Source organism: Terrapene carolina, unplaced genomic scaffold, assembly GCF_002925995.2.
Source record: "Terrapene carolina triunguis isolate 2854851 unplaced genomic scaffold, T_m_triunguis-2.0 Scaffold69, whole genome shotgun sequence".
NCBI classification, from domain to species: Eukaryota; Metazoa; Chordata; order Testudines; family Emydidae; genus Terrapene; species Terrapene triunguis.
Genome location: NW_020664420.1, coordinates 39,014,323 through 39,021,044, shown reverse-complemented (window position 1 = coordinate 39,021,044; position 6,722 = coordinate 39,014,323).

Sequence of the window (6,722 nt, the reverse complement as noted above, 5' to 3'; positions counted from 1 at the left end):
CTCTGTTGTAAAATATGGATGATAATAGTTCAAGCCACGGGCAGTATGTGAATAACACCATACTAGATTGCCATCTTAGGATCAGACTAATAGCATTTCTGCTCTGCGGCTGTTTGAAATCGGGTGTTTTCTTCTCTCCCTTTGACAGAATATTTCATCTAATTTTCTCAATATTCAAAACCTGAGATACTTTCATTCCTCAATGAAAGCTGCATAGGAACCTATTCATTCTTTAATCCCTTCTGAATAATCAGTTGTAAATGACACTTTCTCCCTGCTGATATGCTGCTTGCCTTTGGCTGGACTGTGCAGAGTTAAATTAATGTGACTCCTTCTTATATGGCCGTTGCAGATTCATAGTGAAGAAAATTCTCTTGTGAAGGTGAAGTATGAGTTGTGTGTCTGGAGGCAGCAAACATAGCCAGACATGAATCTTGCTGTCTCATGATAGGATACAGCGTGATAGTAACTGGAAGAGGAGGCATATACTCTGCTATCATTCAGGAAGATAAATCTAGCAATACTTCTTGTTACCCGCTCAAAAATCTAATTTCAGCTGCAGCTAAATAAGACAGGCAAGCAGCATCTATTTAAAGGAGTTCTGTTAACATGCATCGACTTTAAATGTTACCTACCTAAATGTTGATTTTAAGTCAGTGGGAATAGTCTCCTCAGTTTACATCTCAATGTTTTAGGTCAACAGTTCAATGAGATGTTTAAAAAACAAAAAAACCTCTTTTGAAAACAATCAGAGTAAAATACAGAGTGTGCACTGCCTGCAGAGCTCCACTAACTGCTTTCTAGACCAGTTAAATAACAAGCTACACATGAACTGGCTTATGCCACCAAGCTCTGATGCACCTTCCTTGTACTGACAGCTTCTTCCCCCTCAAATCCCAGGAGCTGCTTTTACTCATTACCTGTTTCTACTGAAGCATTTATTTCATCTCTCTTATGCAGACTCATTGATGCACACACTGCTCCTTTCTGCCTATGACACACCATGTGACTTCTTCTCTCCAATGGGGTAGACTTGGTGGCCCCGTTCAGTTCCTCCTCCCCTCCCGCCAGTGAGACAGTCTCTCACCAGAGGGGCTTTGAATGATGTTAGTAGTGTTCTTTTTATTGATATATTAATTTGTGAAAGACTATTTGCATGGGATACTGGATGAATACCAATGAGGAAGCAGGCTTTAAGTCATAAAGATCTGTAGCACTACTGAGAGCCTAGTAAAGGCTCTGTTATTTTTTTTGCCCAGCAAAGGCAACAAGAACTGATTTCATTCAAGGTAGAAAGGGTTAGTGTGGAGTCATGCTGGATTCTCAGAGCTAGCATCATCCCTTATGTCAAGCTTGTGGTACACAGAGATATAACTAAAGGCAGCTAGTTTTGCTGCTGCAGCACTAAAAGTGCAAAATGAAGTGTTTGAAAATGGAGAGAGTGAACTGGGAAGGGTTTTTATTTTCAACCTGTTTATAGCAAGTCACAAAAAAAGAAAAGTAAAAAGTGTTAAAAAAAAAAAAAAAAAAGAGGAATGCTGTGGATGGGTGGCACAGCCTTGCTCAGAGCCTGGAAAGCAAGGGGTTAAAAATACCAGGGAGTTAAAACTATTTTTCAGGCAACTAGATGTTCTCTAGCTGCTGCCAGCATTTATACATAACATTGTGCCAAAGCTCCTGCTCTCTTATCAAGGTTTATTGGCACCAAGTAGCTGATTCCCCAAGAAGATAAGGACATATACCAGCAGCAAAGAGCATGTGAGAGCTGGCAGACTATATTAGTTTAGGACTGAGAACAGTCTTGGAGTTGTCATTCTCTAATCACAAAGATGATGCATACCACCAGAAAAGGGATATTGTATGTGCTCGCTCTCTCTCTCTCCTCCACAAAGTGTATTTTTCCAGCAGGAGCTAAACACCTGTATTTCTTCTGATATATAGATAGCCTTTACTATTAATTACAAGGTCTTGCACAACCTGCTCTGCAAGGCCCTCTCTGACCTTAACATATGCTCACTGATCTCAGCTCTCTGATCTGACATGTGCTGTGGCATCTGTCTGTCTAGATACATATACAGCTCCCATCTCCATAGTACTTGAGCATTATAGATGTTTTGAAAGTAAGAAAAGACCACTCAAGTCATCCTGTCTGATTCTGCTGTATTTTGCAGGACTTACTCTCTATATAATTTCCAACGTCTTATTTAATGAATTTTTGATACCTCAGGACAGGGTGCCTTGCCCACTGCTCTTAGAACTCAATTTCAATGTCTAGTTATTACAACACTTAAGGTTGTTTTTTTTCCTGTTATCTAATCCAGGCTTTTCCTTCCTTATTTTTGGACCATATCCCCTCCTTTCTTAAGGGAGTTCCTTCACTTTCTTCTCCCCCCATTGAGCACTTCACACCAACTCCTGACAGGTGACCTGCCTGTGCCAAGGTATGGGTCTCACAGAAGGCTGTTTCCCTCCATCTTTGCAGGAGACAAGGAACAGAATCATGGCAGATAGTAAAAAGATGGTGTGTGCTAGAAAATGTACAAAAATAAAACAACACTGACAGGATTTTTTTATTGACTGACAGAGTTCAAGCGATCAGAACAGAGCTTTGTGCCAGTTCCTCTCTGTTCTGTATTTAAATGCAGTACAGTTGTTTTCACTTTGATGCTGACAGCTGAAAATGACAGTACATATTGGATCTGGATACCTCTAATGGACACACAATGAATTTTAAAGAGAGGAAAGTATGAGACTGGAGCTAGCTCTTTTTCCAGGAGGAAACAGGCTTTTTGTTTACCAATAACCATTTGAAAAATATGGTGGGAAATGAGTTAGTCAAAAATATTTTAGTTAAAGAAAAATACTTTAGAAAAATAATGCCAACTCTGCTTACATTCATGTAATGATTTCTTTTACAATTGGACAAACTGGCTGGTACAGTAAATTAGTTCAATATTTTTTCACTTGTTTTTTGCATCCAGTTTAGGCTTACAATATTCCTTGTGGGATATTTGTCTGCATCACAAAACCACTGCACCATTTGATGCAATTTAGTATTCTTTACTCAAGAGAGCACCTGTAAATGCTCACTCGAGGCATTCAACAGGAGTAAGAAGGGTGGCCTAGCTCAGGATTGAGGTGGATTGGCAAAACTATGTAGGGGAAGCTTTTAAAAGTCCTGCCTGAAACTTGCTGTAGTATCAGTCACCCAGGTCTAAGTCACCTCGGTTAATGAGCACCAAATATTCTTGAATTGTTTCTTGCATGTACACACAGCCATGTAAAAAAGAAAAGAAAAGAAGTAACTCTTCAGCAAAACTAGATTGTAATAACACTGATGGTAACACCTACAAAAGCAATTAAATGGATCATTTGGGATGAAACCTCCAATACTTAATTACAATGGGGCAAATTTGGAGATGATAGAGATTGGGCTCCATCGTGACTTGTATCAGAGATTTAAATAACTCTTAACAGTAAATGTAATTTTTTGTATATTTTATTCTCTGTCTACTTTACAAAAGCTGTATGGGGTATTTAATTGTGAACATGCCATATTTCTATTGTCAGTTATTGTTTCCTAGACAAGAAATGGTCTTGATTTCAGAAAAAAGGAAAAATGCATGTGTCAAGGCTGATTCCTCACTCTGGCACTTCAAGTGCAGAAGGTGGGGGCCTACAAGGATTTTAAAAATTAATACACCTCTACCTCAATATAACGCGACCCGATATAATATGAATTTGGATATAACGCGGTAAAGCAGTGCTCCGGGGGGTGGGGGGCTGCGCACTCTGGTGGATCAAAGCAAGTTCAATATAATGCAGTTTCACCTATAATGCGGTAAGATTTTTTGGCTCCTGAGGACAGCGTTATATCGAGATAGAGGTGTACTGGCTACTCCAGGCTGGTATTAAACTCCCAAGGTTACAGGTTCTCTCTGACCTTGGATGGGTAGATGCTGCCACCACCCAAGTGCAAAAAAACCGCCCCCTTTTGAGAACCCAGGAAGGAACATTTGGGGATTCCTTCCTGTGGGGTACCCTCAAGCCCTTTCACCACCACTCCTTCCTGGGAAGAGCTGAGAGAAAAACAAAGGAAATCAGCTGTTGCCACCAGCTAATTAAACAACATGCACAAACCTCTTAGGGACACAAAAATCCAATCCTGTTCTTTAAAAAGATAAATGTTATTAAACCCAAAAAGATAGGAAATACATTTGGAACTTAGGCTTTTTGCTAGATCTTAAAAGAAACAATTATAAAAATTAAGCATCAAGATAGTTCTCTTGAGGTTCAGCTTAAAACAAGCAAAACAAAAGCATCTGGGGTTAGCACAGAGGAGTCCACAAGCCAATAAGAAATAAAAGAAATAACCCTAATCGTGTCTTCCTAGACATTCCCTGATTACTTACATATTTGGGGTTTCAGATAAGTAGGGCTGAGGTATGATTTGATGCTTTTTCATAGCTGGTTTTAAAGCTTTTTACAGCATAACTGCACCCTGTTCCCTTCTTTCCTGGAGAACGACCACACCAGACAAAGGGAAGTTTTTTTCCCAATTTTAAAAAGTTCTAGCCCTCCCATTGGCTCTTTTGGTCAGGTGCCCACTCCCTTTCCTTTACCTAGCCAGGGAGACTATTTAACCCTTTACAGGTAAAGCAAGCAGAGAACAGCCACCAAGAGGGACTTTATAGCTAACTGGCTGGCTGGGTGTCCATAAAAGGGAGCTACTTTTTTTATCACAGCATGTCTATTGTACAGTGCCACATACAGTGGTTGCTCTTAAAGTCTAGCCACTAAAACCTTGACTTAATAGTTGTAGTTACCTCAGTATTTGTAATATTCACTATTCTTACTATAGGGAAGAGTGAAGTAATGTTATTTAGTTATCTAAGGCAATTGGTCAGTTTTTAAGGGTTACTGGTATACAGTAATTTATGTTGCTGGCAATACTGAAAGTTCATATCTATACCATAGATATATTTAAAAATAACTGGAGGACACTGCCCTTTCTTAATAGTAGATATTGGCCCAAAGAAGAACCCTAAATCCATATTCCTTGATGTTGGTGGGGAAGTTTGGGTCATTGATTAATAGATCTAGGTTTGGGCACATGTGTTAGAACACTTCTTGTTTTTTTTTCAGCACCCTTGTCTACAGTGTTTAGAAGTTTGGACATGCACAAGGAAAGACATCTGAATTAACGTCATGCCTACTTCAGCTTAGAGTGCATCAGTTAAGGGTGCATTGAGAAAGCTATAATCAGTGCTGTGGTTTCCCTCTTCCTCTTGTTCTCTTTTCTTTTAAACAAACAAACAAAATAATCTGAAATTATATGAAAAAAATCTAATGCAGTGTATTAGCCAACACATGTTCTAATCACACCCACTCTCTCTCTCACACACACACACCACATTATTGGTATTTTGTCCATGGTATTAACATTGTATATATTAAATATGAATGTTGGGTAGTTATGCTAACTGTCTTATATTATGCTCTTCCCACAGTTCTGTTCACCTACACTAAGGCCTTATCTACACTGCTGGGGTAAGTCGACCCAAGTTTACACTACTCCAGCTACGTGAATAACGTAGCTAGAGTTGACATGGCTTAGGTGTCTACACTGAGCTGCGTTGATGGGAGACGCTTTCCGTCGACTTATCTTACTCCTCTCGTTCTGGTGGTGTACCGGAGTTGACCACAGAGTGCTCTGTGGTCGATTTAGTGGGTCTTCACTAGACCTGCTAAATCTACCCCCACTGCATCAATTGCAGCAGCATCAATTCCCGGTAAGTGTAGACCTGGCCGAAGTACCCCACAATACTTTGCAAAGCTGAAGTCAGCTTTGGCAATGGCAAATACGAAACCTGTTAAAGGCAAGATATATTTGTTCTATGTCTTGGTACAGATAGGGAGTGCCTTCAAAGCCCCTAAGATTTGGGATGTAGTATCAGCAGCAAAAGATAAGGTACCCCCGGACACAAGAAAAACAAAGTAGAAATCTGATTGGTGAATATTAGTCTTGGGTGACCTACAGAGTGATTTTAGCTCATAAACAAACATGATAAATAGGGCTAATTTGGAGTATAGAAGGGGAACTGAATGCTGTGAAAAAAACTACTTCCTAGATCAGAGGTGGGCAAACTACGGCCCGCAGGACCGTCCTGCCCGACCCCTGAGCTCCCGGCCGGAGAGGCTAGCTCCCAGCCCCTCCCCCGCTGTTCTCCCTCCCCCGCAGCCTCAGTGCGCCGTGCCGCCAGTGCTCTGGCCTGCCGCTCCTGCCAGGCAGCGCGGATGGGGCGGAGGTTCTGGGCGGGGCAGTCGGGGACAGGGAGTGGGGGGGTTGGATAGGGGGTGGGGTCCTGGCGGGTTGTTAGGGGCGGTGGTCCTGGGAGGGGGTGGTCAGGGGACAAGGAGCGGGGGTGTGTGGATGGGTCGGAGATTCTGAGGGGGGCAGTCGGGGTGGATGGGGGCAGGGGCCAGGCTGTTTGAGGAGGCACAGCCTTCCCTATCCGGTCTTGCATACAGTTTTGCAACCCCGATGTGGCCCTTGGGCCAAAAAGTTTGCCCACCCCTGTCCTACATGGATTGGTAATGCAGTAACACTTTCCTTTCTGTATTGTATTGCTTTGTCTTTAGAAAATAAACTGGCTAAGCTTGGTTATTTGGTCTCTTGAACATTTTTAATACTGAACCATAAGTATAGTCAAGCAATTGGC